Consider the following 17,421-nt stretch of genomic DNA (forward strand, 5'->3'; position numbering starts at 1 on the left):
AGTGTCCCATCTGGATTCAGATCAAGAGAAGAGGGGTTCCAAAGCCTCTCTGAGGTCCTTGCTTTTGGTCATGGTGGGTAGTTAACCCAGGAATCCCACTGGCCTGTAGCTGGCTTCTTGTCAGTCAGTGTAAAGCCATCATCTTTGCAGACAAACTTTTTTACAAGTTTAAAAATGTACTTTGTAAAACTAGAACACAGAATCTTTTAAAAAGATCGTTATTTTCCCCCTGAAGCATCTTCCAGAAACAGTCAGGGAGGAGAGACACATCCCCCTCCACAAAACCCACACAGGAATATCAAAATCTGTTTGATAATGAATTTGAATTTTAAAAAAATCCATACGCTAAAATCATTTTTATTTTTAATTTTTCCCTCTTTTTTCAAATTCATGGACATAATGTTTCTTATTGCAACTCAGAAACATCTTAAAATAGCTGCCAGAATTTTACAAATAAACATAAAACCAAGGCTTTTGCAGTACAAAAATAGTCCTCACTTCTGCTCTAAAGGTTGGTTGTCCTTCTAAATCTTTGCTCGGGCTGGGATGGCACAGGAAACTTGAGCTTGAGGCCACATTTACATAAGGCCAGTTTTCCTAGCTGGAAATATTCCTACAGAGAGCATTTTGAGCCTTCCATTTTCTGTGGTGGTATTGGTTGAATTCGGGGCTTCATTCTTGCTAGGCAGGTGCTCTACCACTTTAGCCATGCCCCCAAGCCCTTTTTGAGTCGGTTATTTTGTGAAATAGGGTCTAGCTTTATGTCCAACTGACCTGGACAGTTATACTTGTATTTGCACTTTCTTGCATAGTTAGAATGACAGGTGTGCACTGCACCCAGCTATTTGTTGAGATGGGGGTCTCACAAATTTTTTTTGCCTGGGCTGGCCTCAGACAGTGATCCTCCCAATTTCTGCCTCCCAAGTAGTTTGAATTACAGACATGAGTCACTATACTCAGCTGAATTTAAGTACAGAAATAGAATGTGACTAGAAAGTCAAAATATAGGATGAAATCAACTCAGTTTCAATGTGATTCATGCAGGTTATATAACATCATAAATCACTGCCTCAAAAGTTTATTATGATAAGTATTATGTTTAAAGGTGCCAAAAAAGAAAATGATGACCCTTTTATTTGAATATTCTTCATAACTAAGTAGAGGAAAAAGATGAACCAGCATTTCTCAGCAGTGCTGTGGGGCAGAGGTTCTCTACATCTCCCTTTGAGGTATGGGAATCCTATGTGTCACCAATTAATCTCCTAAAGCAGAAAGCAGATGATATTGCCAGTCTGTCATTGAACTCAAGTTCTGGAATATTCATTTTGATTGCACATTTTGCTCTACCCAAGAGCAATTTTTGCCCTCCAGGTCACCTAAAAGGTACAACAGCCCAGTTTTTATTTGAGTGGAATAGGTAAAACACGAATGCAACCTACTATTAAATTAATGGCACTTTTTCTAGTAGAGTACATCTTTCTTCAGTACTCACACCTTAAAAAGTCAAAAGTAGGTGTGCTCCTGCCTCCTACTTAACTTTTAGGTCTAGAAAAACTGGCTTCTTTCTGTCCTTAGAAGCCTGACAGATTTTTCCCATCCTTTAGCCTTCTAATGTTTGTCCTTGCTGTCCCTTTCAATAGATGGGTCTTGGGGGTGGCAGCTCTCCATTGGCCTTTGATGTTTCTGTATATTTTGGAGTGAGACATGGACTGTATTATTGAAGAGCATCCTTTCAAGTCATTTGTCCTTCAAGCCATAGTGGTAAATAGGAAGAGTGTCTCTCTAAGAAGGAAAAATCAGGCATGCTTAATTGCCTGCTATAAAATACTCAGATTCCTTCAGACAAGAGTTATTCTTCTGTAAGAAGCACTGCAATGCCAGGTGCCATCCACCCCTCTCTTAACTGACCTGTGAGAACTGGGGCTTCAGCCCCTGACCCATAGTGCTGGAACTCTGGTACTGCAATTGGGTTAAACCTCTCTGCTCAGGAGCAGAGTGTTTTCTCACACTATCAGTGAAACTCTGACCAGCTAGCATGTTAGTTTGCAAGTAGAATGGAATCTCAGTCCTGCACAGTTCTTGACAGCATTGGTTGTAAGAATGGGATGTTGACACAAACACAGCCTTCTGTAAGAGGAAGAGTGGTATCCCAACAGGCTTGCCTTTGCTGTCACATGGAAATGATCCACTAAAGGACACAGCTGGCCTGGCCCAGCTCTGTGTAAAGTAGCTACTATTGATTATGGGGAAGCCTCATTACCCATCCATCATGTGCACGACTGTAATAAGGTGCTCGACTGTTGAGTCTCACTGGAGTATTTTTGCTATGGCAATAGGATGTGCAGATTTTTCATGGTACACTAAAAAACTTCAAAACCTGAGGGAGGTACACTTTAAACTCAGAGAAGAGTGGAAGAATAAAGGACATCAATGACTTGTACTTTTCATAAGTTCCTTAGAACTTATGCCCTGATACCAGAAGGAATCACTGTCAGCATAGAGCTGACATCTGCACACCCATGTTTATAGTAGCATTATTCACAATAGACATGTTGACCTGGGCACCCATCAACAGATGAATGGATACAACCACACACACACACACACACACACACACACACACGAGTCTATTCAGGCATACAGAAGAATAGAATTGTGTCATTTGCAGGAAAATGGATGGCTATGGAGATCATTATGTTAAGGAAAATAAGCCAGACAGAGAAGGACAAGTATCAGGTGTTTTCTGTCACACAGAGGATCTAGCTCTAAACAAACAAGAGACATGAATATAAACTGGGGACTGCTGGGGCAGATGCAGTGAGGAGGATAAGAGAGGTGATGGGGGAGAAAATGATCAAAGTACAGTAAGTACATACACGTATGAAAATGCCATAATGAAGCCCATCATTTTGTATAATCAATTAAAAAAAGAAAAAGGTTAAATGCCTGGCTGTATCTCTCCCACCCTTTGCCTGTACCTTAAACTCAATGTCTCTGACCAGCATTTGCCATTCTCCTTAACCTTATTCATGAAATTTGTCAGAAACAACAAAGTGTAGCCCTATGCCTGGCTTCCGTCAGGCCAAAGGTATCTATATAAAAAATTTTCTGTTCCTCCACTCTATTCTAAGAGATCTTGATCAGTCAACTAGAGGCCAAAAAAACATCATTTTATAGTGTGGGCTAACAGAATACATTAGACCGACTTCCATCATATTTTTGCTCCAAAAACAAGCATTAAAGTAAACTACTTAAGCAGTACTGAGCAGCCTAGCAAAATGTTCTTATGGGGAAGTCATTCTGGAATCACATGCCTCCACAAGCCTCTGACTGATCAAGCTCTGACTTGGATTTCCCAACAATTTTAAATAGTACTTGCTCTCTAGGGCACAGTGTGCACTCCTGGGTCATACTTGTCTCCTTCCTAGAAACACCGTGACTTTGGATCATAATAGACTGTCAAGTGTTTAAGGAAACACTGCAATAGATTCAAATCCTTCAGCTGAGATCAGGAGTAGACCTTTTGGATGGATCACTTACTCAGGATTTATGTGTCCCCAGCATCCAGTCATCATAGGATAGCAGCCATCCAATCAGAAACGTGGTACAAAACGTCCCTCACTTTGGTTGGAGGGGTCAATGTTATTACTTCAGTCCTGCATGACTTTCAGATCAGCCTCATCATCATCACTTTGACCAGAGTTGCTATGGATGTTGTGAGATTCCCATAGTTTTCTTCTTGGGAGAGTAGGGCAGAGTCTGTGCAAATGCTAATATATTCTGCTGCACCTGTATTATTAGTGACTCATATCAGGTATGAAGGTCCAAACACAGAAACTTGAGAAGAAAGCTTTTTGGGTTTTTAAGGTAGACTTGATAGAGAGTTGGTTTTGCTGACCAGACTTGAGGCCTCCAGAGGCATGTTTGAGCTTAATTCTTACTCCAGGTTGGCCTCATTCTGTTACTTGGAGTTCTGGTTAGAATAGTTTATATACATGGCATAGATAACAAATTCAATGGACGTGGCTACAGACTGCTAGCAAAATTAATCAGAGACTCCTAAGAAAAGTGGCCATAGTTAGAGGCTGGGTAGAAGTGAAGGGTGGTATTGTTGCAGGTCCATAGGTCTCTCCCCTTTCTGTACAGCTTCTGAGAGAGGCTGCTGCAGAATATCTTTTCAAGACATCTGTATAGTTGGGCTGGAGATGTGGCTCAAGTGGTAGGGCGGCTGCCTAGCAAGCACAACCCTGAGTTTTAACTTCAGTACTGACACCCCCCAAAAAATTAGTTCTTAGGATGCCTGTAAACTGAATACTTCGAAGACAGATATAAGATAGTAATGGCAGGAGTTCTCTACGCTTGGAGGTTCTGTCCGGTGATGCAATCCACTGCTTATTCAGTGGATTATCTGTTCTCTTTTACATCTCTCTGGAATTCTGTCTCGAGGAGACACATCAGAACTGTCTGTCCTCTGGCATTACTGTTGTGAATAATAAACTGTCCTCCTTCTATTCTCTTGACCTTTGTGTGTTCTTCTGGCATTTGTGAAGTTGGGGAACCTGTGAGAAGGGGAGCAGAGGTAAAATTATTCCCACACCTCCAACAGCATCTCCCATCATGTGGTTTCTACTCAACTGTTGCCTCCTGAGAGGTAGCCGCACCTCGTCCCCACCGACCCACATCTCACGTGTCATTTCTTTTCCTTGCACCCTTGCTGTTTTCCTATACTAGCACTTAGGTCTGCATGTACCATCCTCGTGTCTCCCACTGAATCCATGCCCTAGGAACATCATGAATGTAGATTCTGGATCCACTCTGTTTACAGTGCCTTCAATAGTACATAACATTCAATAAATAGCTTTCCATTTAACTTATTAGGCTTTCTTTAAAGAATCATAGGGAATTCTATGAGAAGGATTACATATGCTCTCTCTTATTTTGTATGACTGAATCATACAAGAAACATGCCAGATCTGTGAACATCTCCTGGTAGAGATATTTGCATGCAGTAACATTTAACCTGCCACAGAAGGAGGCTGTTTTATTAAAGAAGGTTTAGCTGAAATTTGGAACATTTGCTATACCACAAAATGTTTAAACAATTGTAAGCAATCAGTTTGCCAAAGAACTATTATTCTATAACTTTATCCCCAATCCTAAAATCAGCATCACTATACAAGAGCAACATAACTTTTCCATTATGATAACTTACATTGGACAAGTACATACATTTTTATTGAAGTAAAAATTCCCCATTGACAAAATAACTTGCTGGGTTAGAATTATACGTATAATCAGAAGCAGAGTTTGGGATCATGCTAGTGGAAGAGGGGAAAGAACCAGGGATGAAAGCACCACACTAACAATAAACAAAGTATCTGATCAAAATGAGTTTTATATTAAGGTATATGCAATGTAACCCTCAATAGTGCAATTAGATTTGAGAAACAGAAGTGTGGAGAGTTTGGATGAGGACCATTCTTACTTGATTGGCTCTGTGTTTAGTTGTTTTTATCTCACTTTGATATTCATAGCAATTGCTGCAATGGAATATTTTGAGGGAACAAAAGAGGCACAGAGAAGATCACAGAGCACTCATAAGCATGCCCACTATCAAGCATTTTAAGAAAGATGAGACCCAAATTATTATACTTTCTTAACAAATAAAGACAGTGACAAAAGCCCACCTTCACAGTCCACAAAGAGTAATGGGTCACCTCAAAAAAACCTCCAAAAACTGATTCTTCTCAGTTACTAGTTCCTCAGGTCACACACTGTTTTCTTTCTGCTTTTTGTTTTTTATTAATGGACATCATTTCTTAGAGTAGTTTTAGATTTAGAGAAAACTTAAATGTGAAGAACGCCCCTCCCCACAATTTGCACTGTTGTTGGCATCTTGCATTGTGTTAAATTCTTTACACTTGATAAACCCGTATCAATACATTGTCATTATTATTATCAGCTCAAGTCCACACTTAGCATTAGGGTCCCCACCCAGTGTTGTTTATGTGTTTTACAAATTCCATGCCATGTGTCCATCATTGCAGTGTCATACAGAATGTCAATGCACACTAAAGCCGCTGGCTCACCCCCTCCTCCTTCACCACTCAACTGCTAATGACAACGGTTCCATAGTCCACTGGTTTTGGTGTTATATCGGTTATCCACTGTCAAACCCAAGATTGTTATTTTCTACATTTTCTCCCAAGAGTTTTTTGCATCTAGTTTTACATTTGGATCCATTTTGAGTTAATTTTGTATATGCTGTGAGAGAAGGACTCAACTTCATTCTTTGCACGTGACATTTCAGATGATCCAGTCCTATGAGCTGAGCAGACTATCATTTCCCCCATTGAATAGGCTAGTCACTCTTGTCAAAAATCAACTGCCTAGAGGTGTGTGAGTGCATTTAAGGACTCACAATTCCTTCCACTGGTCTTCATGCCTATCTTTATGCCAGGAGCACATCGTCTTGCTTATTATAGCTTTGCAGTAAGTCTTGAAATTGGGAAGTGTGAGTTCTCTAACTGTGCTTTTCTCTTTGAAGATTGATTCTTGATGGTTATTGAGATTCTATATGAACTTGAGAATTGGCTTCCCTATTTCTGCAGAGCAGAATTCTGGAATTTTGATGGAGTACGTGTTGAATGAGTCTTAGATTACTTTTGGTATAAGTCTTCCTATTCATGAACAGGGATGCATTGGTATTTTCTTGAACTTCATTAACTTCCTTTTTTGTAGTGAAGAGAATATTAAATCTTGTTAGGAAAGGAATTTAGTATAACAAGGTAAAAGTGAAGAGAAATGGGGAAAAAGGAAGAAACATGTCCTGGTCCCCATGCAGGAAATGGGAATAGAGACTTCCTTCTTTCTTCTTAGCAATATTTTTTGCAGTTTTCACTGTACAGTTCTTTCACCTCCTGGATTAAAACTATTTCTCAGTATTTTCCCCTTTAGATGCTATGTAAGTGAAATGGTTTTCTTGATTTATCAAATTATTCTTTGCTGGTGTATAGAAGAGCAGCTGATGTTTGCAAGTTTGTACCCTGCAAATTTTCTGTACAAATTCATTAACTTAAGTTGCTTTCGTTTGAATTCTTTAGAACGTTTCTAAATAAAAGAACCTGGCTTCTGTGAACAGAGGTAGTTTTACTTCATCTTTTTCTAGTGTGGCTGCCTTGTGTTTATGCTTTTGTCTAATTGCTCTAACTAGAGCTCCCAGTTCCACGGTGAGTGGTTGTGCTGAAGATCAGGTCCTGGTCCTGCTTTGGTTGTTCGCTATTGCAAAGGATACTATTTGTAAACTCTTTTCATTAATATTCGTTGTTATACTGAGAAGATATCTGTGCTCCTAGCTTGCCGAACACTTTTTTGTTTTAATCTTGATAGGACATTAGATTTTACAAGAGGACTTTTCAGAATCAATTAAGATTATCTTGATTCTTTTTCTCCCCTTTATTCTAATAATATGAGGTAGTACATTGATTTACCTTGTTATGTCAACTCTCCTTTATATTCCTGGGATGAATCTCACCTAATCATAGTACATAATCCTTTTACTATGCTGGTGGATCCATTCTGTTCACATTTTTCATCTATATTCATAAGGGACATTGGTCTGTAATTTTCTTTGCTTGTGATGTGTTTTTTCTGGTGTTGAGGATCAAACACAGAGCTTCTTGAATGTTAGGCAAGCACTCTTCCACTGAGATACACCCTTTTCCCTACTTTTGATGTGTTCCCCTGGCTTTGTTCTCAGAACAGTGCTGACCTCATAAAGTGGGTATGGAAGTATTCACTCTACTGTACTTTCAAAGATTTTGAGGAATATTGGCTTTAATTCTTCTTTAAATGTGTAGAAGAACTTACCTGTAAAGCCAGAAAAAGTTTCCTTTGGGCTGGAGGTTTGACTCAGGAGTAGAGTGTGTATTTAACACACACAATCCCCAGCACTGAAACAACAATGACACCATTGAAGCCATCTTGTCCTAGACTTTTCTTTGGGGTTTTTCATTACTGTTTTGATTATTGATACTTATTACAAGTTTATGAGATTTTTAATTTTTTATTTTTGAATCATTTTTGGAATTTGTGTACTTCTTGCCATTAGCTTATCTAATCACAAGATTTCATTGGTCTGCTGTTGTTTATAATATTTTCTCATAATTGTTTCTATTTCTATAATACCAGTAGCAATAAATGCATTTTCTTTTCAATTGCAGTTACTTATATGTTCTCTTTTGTTCCCTGTCAGTATAGCTAGAGGTTTTTCCATTTTGATGTCTTTTGAGGACTCAATTTTTGGTTTTGTTGGTTCTTTCCATTGTTTTTCTATTCACTTTCATTTATTTTAATTCTTATTGTGTTGTTTCTTATGCTAGATGTAGGCATATTTTATTCCTTTTCCTCCTAGTTTCTTAAGGCATAAGTCACTGATTTGGGACCTTCCTTCTTTGGTAGTGAATGTATTTACAGATATGAATTTCAGTTTAGGCATTTCCTACACTATATCCAGTACATCTTAGCATATTCTGCTTTAGTTTTAATTGGATCTAAATATTTTAGCTGCTTTTGTGAGTGCTCCTTTGACTTATTGTTTTAGAGTATGTTGTTTAATGTCTTATTTGTGAATTTTCCACTTTTCTAGTTTTATTGAGCTTTGTTTTATAACCTGGCATATGGCCTATTCTAGAGACTATTCCATGTACATTCAGAACAATGTATACTCTGATAATATGGGTGCCATGTTTTGGTTATTTTTATTGGCTCTAGTTAGTTGGTATATGGTACTATTTAATCCATCTATTCCCTTATTGATTTGTTTAAAATTTCATTTTATTGTTCAGAGTGGTGGATTGAAGTTTCTAATTACTATTGTGGACTTCATGTAGGTCAGCATAACACTCTATCATATGTTACATCTGGGGCTGACAGACTTAAAAAAAAAAAGAAAGCAACATCAAAGAGTTTGGGAACTTAAAATGAATCTTTTGCTGCCTCAAGCACTGAGAACAAATCACTTGGATTCAACCTTAACACGTCAGTGACAAGTTCAAAACATCTGTCCTTAGGAAATAAAAGCATTTTTTAGTGAGACTGATGTTCTGTGTCATGACGCTCTTCAAACAGTTTGCTTCTAGATCTTGAAATTTCCAGGGTAGAAAGTAAGTGATTACTTGAGAATAAAAAAAAAAAAAGTCAATTCTTTGAAAATAGTAAATTTGATATATTCATTAATTCTCTGATTAATGAAACAGAAACAAGAATAAATTAGCCATATTAGGCAAATGAGACATTACTATAGATCTCACAGACTTTAAAAAGGAATCTAAAGTATATTATAAATGACAATTTGCCTATGAATTTGAATATCAGATGAAATTTGCAACCTTATGGAGCATACAAATACACACAAATGCATACCTTGCTAACAGATACTAAGTGTTTTAAGTAGTTCTATACCTAATAACAATTTCATTTTGATGTAAAAATATCTTGCACAAAGAAAAAAATATCTCCCAGATTTTCTAAAAACTCCCAGAGAAAATGAAAAATCACAGGACATGTCTGAACTCTTCACAATGGAATTTCTGCCTCTACACATGGAAATTTGAGAATTGTTTCTGAGAAGTGATTGTGATGTGTCTGTCTTTCATCTTGTGGTACAATTTTTGGAATGGAAGAATGTCTTCAACATGATTAACTGTAGGGAATTGTGCTATAGTTCTTGATAACAACTGATTCATTTTATTGATTCAAGAACTCGAACTTGTTCAAAGGTCATATAACTCATTCTTACAAGTAGAAAATATGTACTATTTCTATGGTGTTGTAGCAGAATTGTATGGAGTCACTGATTAATCTACCTCTTGTGTAAAAACATAAGACCTCAATCTTAGCCTATTGCTTTTCTGAGCCATAGTGAATTTCTTCATGGTTTCTATAAAAGGAGGTCTGAATTTTCTTTCACATTAGATTCTGAAAATTATGTATCCATTGATATCTTGCCCTTTGTTAAGCTTGCTTCTTGCTTAGGTAATACTGGAAAGAATAAAGGTAAGATAAGTTCCCTGCTTGAAAATGGTGTGTCCTATGCATCTAGCTCATGAATAAGGGGGTGGGCCCAAGATGGATGTGGTCTACATTGAAATGTTGGCTCCTGGTTGTTGATTAAATGGTTTGGACTGCCTCAGAAACAAATTATTTTTTGGTGCAGTTAATGATCTCACACAAAGATCTTGTCCTTGGCTGGTGCTTGACTTGTAATACTGAATATGGTAAAAATTCAAAAGTAAAGTACAATTAAATATTTTTTTCTTTATCTGTTGTCTAAACAAAAGGGTTGGTAAAGCACGGTAAAGGATTCTCATCATTTCTGAGCCAGAAATGTGGAATACATAAGAAAATATTATTCGGAGGAATTCCCAACCTCTTCAGGCTCTTTCTTGGAGTTGAGTAGTTCTATTAATTTTTATTCATTTAATAAAATGCAAAGTAGGCAAAGTTATCAGATTTCTCTTTGAATTAAATGTGAGGCTATAATTTTTTTTAAAAAATGAGTGTGGAATTAGAGATCTTCTTTCTCTATATACAGAAGTATAAATTACTGCAACTTTCCTACAGAACAATTTAACCACACCCACACAAAACTTTATAATATGCAAATACATATAAAATTATGCATAGCCCATTTTCAGGAATTTGTCCTAACTACAACCTAAAGGTAATAAGACATGCCTTTAGTTATCATTACATAGTGATTCCCTGAAAATACTGTAATGGCCTATAAGCCCAGGCTTGTGGTGTATGCCTGTGATCCCAAGTACTTGGGAGACAGAAACAGAAAGCAGGAAGCCAACCTGGGCAAAGTTAGTGGGACCATATCTACAAAACAAAACACAACACAAAAAGAGCTGGGGGCATGGCTCAAGTGGTACAGTGTGCCTAGCATATTCAAGACCTTAGGTTCAACCACCACTACCGTGAAAAAAATTCTATCTGCAGGATTAAAAACATATAGATACTAGGAATTATGCTGTAGGTGATACTGTACTCATAAACGCTCATGATAAATTATTAAGTAAAACACACACCACACGCTACGGCTTACACTTGTTTTCCTAGGTACGCAGAAGGCAGAGATCAGGAGGGTCATGGTTTGAAGCCATCTTAGCAAATAGTTCACAAGACCCTATCTTGAAAATACCCAACACAAAAATAGAGCTTGTGGAGTGGTTCAAGTGGTAGAGTGCCTGCCTAGCAAGCATGAGGCCTTGAGTTCAAAATATACATATATTTTATACATATGTATAAGAACCTCCTTTTTAGAATGGTTTCTGGCTGGTAATTACCACTCAATGAATGTCAATATATCTTCTTCCCAATATATTGGTTCTTTTTTCCTATTTATGAGTTTTTTTCTTATTACTTTCACTTATTTAAGAAATTTAATAATGGACGTTTGACTTTTATAAATTTTAAATTGTTTTGAACAGATCATTGAACTCATCTTTACTTCATTCATTACTAGACCAAGTTGTGCAGTTGTTTCTTCCACTGACACACAAAAATTTAGTAAGCTGATATACTTACTGATGATGAGATCATGGCCCTAAGTCTGGCAGGTACAGCAGAGAGGTTAAGATGAAGACAAGGCATTGAGATTGAACGTGACAGGAATGAATGTTGCTAGTGAAACAGAAAAGAGCTGAAGGATGAGAAATCAAACTTCAGAGGAACGCAATCGCTCCGATATGAGCATGGAGAAAGCATCAGTAGTTAAACAACAGTAGGATTCTATGTACAAAAATAAAAATATAAAAGATAAACATCCTACATTTAAAGAGCAATGACTACTTGGGTATCAGAGTGAAATAAAACTCAATTGAAGAGAAAACTGAGGGCTGAGATTGACTCTTAAATATTGAGATCACCTTGTCTCTTTGGAGAAAGCACTTTTAGTGTTTCACAAGATCAGGAATGTGTAGGAGTAAGGACTTGAAGACACCAAGAGAAAGGAATGTCCACCTCCAACAGGACATGGTCTCTAATGACAGGCTGAAACTGTGGTTGGTAGCTGGGAAGACAACTGCAAATTGGGAAAGGAGAGCAAGAAAATGAAAAAGATGAACTCCTAGAGGAAAATTGGGGGTTGGAGTAGTGAGCACAGCTGGAGACTGAGGCTATAAGGAAAGATGGTTTGGGGAGAGATAATCAGAGGAAAAGCGAGAGAAATATTAAGCATCAACTTGAAGTATGTCAGAAAACGTGAGTGGACTTGATCATTGATTTGCTATAAAGTCTGAGAGATGGAGAGTCAACAGCAATCTTCTAACTCCTCTCTTAGGCATCAGGCAGCTCGGTGCTGAGAGAGAAGGAGCATACTTGGGTGATAAATAATGTTTTCTATTAGACATGTTGAGTTTTATGTGCCTTTGATTTATACTGGTGGAAATTTTAGCAGAAACAAATTTATTAATATAAGATACAGTGTTGAGATGTGTGTTAGTTACAAGTAGTTGGGGATTATTATTCTGACTCTTAACAGCCTGAGGCTAGAGAGATTCCTCAAGACAGAACATTGAAGGAAAAGGGCAGAGAGCCAACCACCGTGGCCTAGGAAACACTGACATACAGAAGAGGAACCCATGAAGAGACCATCACACTAACCTCAAAGACATTGGGAGAATTTCACAGCTCATAAGCCAGGAGCCAGAGCTCTGCAAGAGGAGCAGCAGCTATGTGCACAGTGTGAACGGAATGGCGTGCCAGTGTTGGTAACATAACAATAGCAATCTCAGGGTGGAGACATGCTGCTCAGTAGGACAGAGTATTTCGCAAATTCTGGAAGTGGCTAATCCCGCTTCCCGATGGATTTGAGAGGGAAAAGAGCTTAAATTAACAGTGATGATGTGGCAGAAGTGAAAAGGCCTTGGATCATTATGATACAAAAAACAGATGTAGTGAAAACGAGGGAATAAGAGAAATTGAAAGAAAATTTAAATTTTAGAGAAAAGATTTTGGAAGCTTAGTCTTCAAGTGGAAAGCACATAGGCAAACAAACTAGTAACAGGAAATTCATGATTTATTACAGCATGACTAATGTATAATTAATTCAAAAGCTGGGATTAAATATTTAAGATGTCATGTTTCACATATGCACATTAGATTAAGTTTCTTAACTGTGTTCAAATTCCCTACATTTTTACTTTTAAAACATATTTTTCCAGTTTAGTCATATATAAAGACAAGACTATGTAAAGTTCACACCTTGATATCTTCTGATGCTATCAACACAATCAAGATCGTGATCATACCTGTCATCTCTGAAGGTTTTCCCATGCCTCTGTGATTTCTTCCTTGTAGCACTCAACTTCATACTCCCAGGGGAGCTATCAATCTGATTTCTTTCACTATGGATTAGTTTTCTCTTTTTTAAAGAAATTTATACAATAGAAACATGGAATATGCACTGTCTTTTGTCTGACTTCTTTCACTCAACACACTCATCTGGCGATTCCTCTATTTAATTGCCTTGACAACTAGTTTTCTCTATTTTATTTTTTTAGCATTATTACATTGAATGTGTATACCATAATTTGTTAAACCATTCATTTGTTGATAGCCATTGGGTTATTTCCAGTTTTAGACTAATCCACGTAAAACCAGCGTGACTATCCATGCACAAGTTCTTATGTGAACGAACATATGCTTTCATTTGTCTTTGGTAAATACTTAGGTAGCGAATGGTTTGATCAAATAGTAGCAGCATTTTAATTAATTAATTAATTAATCTACTTTTAATTATTTTGGCCATACAGGGATTTGAACTTAGGGGACTTGCAATTACTAGGCAGGTGCTCCACTATTTGATGTACTTTTCCAGCCCTTTTCGTATTGGTTAGTTTTGAGATAGAGTCTTGCTTTATGTTACCACACTGGGCTCCCTTTTGGTTTTTAATTTTTCCTCCAGTCCCACTAGACCACAACATCCTCTTCAACCTATACCTATGAGCAACTGTCCCCTGAATGGACAGTGCCAGGTTTCTCAGCTCCTGTCTTAAATCCATTGTCGGCAAATAAATGTTCTCAGGAAGAAAGTGGCTTCAGAATGTCAGTCCACCTCTTTAAGTTTATCTTGTCTGGAGTTTTTCTCTTTCCCAGAGTTTTGGCGTTAGTAGTTCTCAGTCTTTAAATACTCCTCAGACTTGAAATAGATTTACTGTAAAAAACCTCAGACTTGAGGGTTGAGGATATAGCCCAGTAGTAGAGTGCTTGCCTAACCTCGGTGAGGCCCTGGGTTCCATTCCTAGCCCCACAAAAACAACAAAACAATTCAGCAATGGCAAAAACAAAGAAAACAAAAATAACAAAAACCCCTGTCATACTTCATTAGTTTTTTTCAGTGAGCAGACTGCATTCCAAGCTCCTTCAACCATTTAAAAGCAGAAGTTCTTCCTATCACCCTTGTGCTTGCAGGGCAATCTTAACATTTACTACCTTTTTTCTCTGTCTCTATTCGCACTTACAGCTATTCTTTCACTTAGACTTCTCCTACAGGCTTCCACTCCTGTTGCGCATGCGTGCGTGCTTCCGTATGCGTGCGTGCGTCCATATCCACGTGTGCGCCCGTATGCGTGCGTGCGTCCATATCCACGCGTGCGTCCGTATGCGTGCGTGCGTCCGTATGCGTGCGTGCGTGCATATCCACGTGTGCGTTCGTATGCGTGCGTGCGTCCATATCCACGTGTGCGTCCGTATGCGTGCGTGCGTCCATATCCACGCGTGCGTCCGTATGCGTGCGTGCGTCCGTATCCACGCGTGCATGCATATGTGTGTGCGCATGTGTGAGAGTCCTCACTTTGGTTTTTGTGACGTTCGCATAGCGTTGTAGTCTAAGTCCGTGGATTGAGTATATTGTTTGCTGTTGGAGGAAGTGTGTTCTTTTTCCTGTGAGGATATCCTTATGGCACTTCTGACCTGTGCCATATTCTGCTGCCCTAGCCGCATGTCACTTTCTTGGCTTTCCATAGTCTGTTTTTTTACCTATGGCTACCATGTTTGCTTGTTTTGTGTAGCAAAAAGAAATCTCAGGGGTGAACAGATAATGGTAATCAAATGAACCTCTCTTCATTTTATTCTAAATCAACCCAGTTGCTATGATTTAGATCTGCAGTGTCCTCCAAAAGCTCATGTTTTGAAGCCTTGGTCCCCAGTTGGTGGCCCTACTGAGAGGGGATTGGGTCATGAGGGTGGTGACCTCTTCAGCAGATTAATCTCATAGCTGAATGGGCCGTTAGTAGGTGGCGCCCAGTTGGAGGAAGTAGGTTGTTTGCTGGGGATACCTTTGAAACATATATCTTATTCCCAACCTCCCCTTCCTAGCAATGAGGTGAGCAGCTTCCTCCACCATGGTCTTCAGCCATGATGTTTCTGCCTCACCACAGGCCTAAAATCAATGGAGCCAGCCAACCATGGACTGAAATCTCTGAAACTGTTAGGTAAATGTATCTTTCCTCCTTTAAGTTGATTTACTCAGGTATTTTCTCACAATAAAAGAAAATGACCAACATACCAGTCTTACCACCTTTTTTCTTTATCTGTCTTAGAATTCATCACAACAGAATTTTTAGTAATCAGACTTATAAAACTTGTTTGACCATTTGGGTAAGAATAGAAAGAATTACTTGAATGCATATTAATTTTTTTCTGATTCTTTCTGACATATTAATTAAATACTTTTCTGACACATAGCATATATTTTTATCTTCAGAATTTTGTTTTGTAAGGCCATCCAAGTGCTTTAGGGTTTCTTGATACTCCACACACCACAAAAGCTTGCCTTGCACATTGATAGGAGTTCAACATAAGTTGAATTTCCATTGGAATTGTGGGGCAGCAGACAGCCAGTAGAGAAGGTGCCACATGGCTTCTCAGGACCTTGTGCCAGCTGCTAAAGCATATATAGTGTGATTTCAAAAGCTGAATGAGAAGCTATTACATTGCTTTAAGAAGTCACGTTCTCTGAGAAGTGGTGGAATTTTTATTTCACTGAGCCATTCCGACTTTTCCATATAATTTAGAAATTAAAAAGTTGACAAAATGTTGGTAATGACTTCTGTCAAGTACACACAGCTCATGCTTGCTCAGTAATGAGCAATGGTGAGTTGATTTTTTTCCTCTATCCCTTTGGTGCTCTCTTTAATCCATGTGATGTATTCTTGCACCTCTTTTGTGTATTTTTGTCTGGTCAAAATGTTGTTAAGCTGATTTTAAACATAAAAAGTGAATGGGACAAGGACAGGAACATGTTAGTGCTTTATTTTGCATTGGTATCCCAGGTTATTCCAGCTCCTTAATTTTATGACTTTATTTACTGACTATTAGAGTGAAAAAGCAATCAAAATCAAATTGCCTGGCTTGCACCTGCAAAGTCTGGGAAGTGATTTATGGCATCACTGCTATTGGGCTGTTCCTTTGCATATGACCTGTGCTTTGGCAATCATCACCTCAGCTGGGCTTCATCAGGTAACCAGCAGGTGCAGCAGACCTGGGCTGCCGGGAGCAACTGTGCCACACACAGACCTGCTTCAGAGCACAGCTGGGATGGACACTGCATTCTTTGGCTACTAACTTTCAGAAGCCACTATTAATTTTTCAACACAAAGATTATGAACTCTCATCCACTTCAGATCCCATGTTTAACTTTTTATCTGAAAGGGAGTTGGAGAGTTCCAGTGAAATTTATGCAGATTTTGCATTATCTTGACTTTCTTTTCCCTATAAGCCCAAATTGGGAGTAGAGACATGGAAATCTTTCTGATATGATTGTGCCTCTCTTGGTCATCCAAAGAAATGTCAGGATGTGACTGGTTTGAACTACTAATTCACCATCGTCATTGTTATCATCATTACCACTTTCTTCTTATTTAAAATTGCTGTCATGTATTATTTACCCTTTGAAAAAATGTGATGGAAGTAAGTCCCTGGAATATATTTTTCAACACACAGCATGCACTTATCCAGTGTCTACTGTAGGCCAGGAACTGTTCCAAGAGTAGAAAACTCAACCTTGTGTAAGCTAGAAACATTCCTGCCCTGCTAGAGCTTTTAGTCTAGTGAGGAAAACAGACAACATAGACAGACTCTGCCAGGAAATTAGTGATTTATGATTTAGCAAATTATTAGGAAGAAAACAAAGCATAGTAAAGGCCAGAGTAATGTTTTAAAATTTAAAAGATTTAAGTTGAAATCTGAGAAGTTGGAGGGTTTTGCAAAGAACATCCAGCCAGAGGATATAGAATAAATGTAGTTAATGGTACTGAAGTGTGCAGTTAAAATGATTAGGATGGTAAATTTTCATGTTAGGTGCATTTTACCACAATCAAAAATTCTAAAGAGGAAAGATTGTTTGCTGATCAT

General features: G+C 38.2%; 1 long non-coding RNA gene across 1 annotated transcript in view; it reads right to left on the reverse strand.

Moving 5' to 3' along the window:
* Positions 1-4,207: 4,207 nt before the first annotated feature.
* LOC141414999 (uncharacterized) overlaps positions 4,208-17,421 on the reverse strand; it is a 61,854-nt gene continuing 48,640 nt past the window's right edge. Inside the window, exon 3 of the long non-coding RNA XR_012440017.1 lies at positions 4,208-4,559. This is a non-coding gene — a long non-coding RNA (uncharacterized lncRNA). The remainder of the gene's footprint in view (positions 4,560-17,421) is intronic.

This window comes from Castor canadensis, chromosome 12, assembly GCF_047511655.1.
Source record: "Castor canadensis chromosome 12, mCasCan1.hap1v2, whole genome shotgun sequence".
NCBI classification, from domain to species: Eukaryota; Metazoa; Chordata; class Mammalia; order Rodentia; family Castoridae; genus Castor; species Castor canadensis.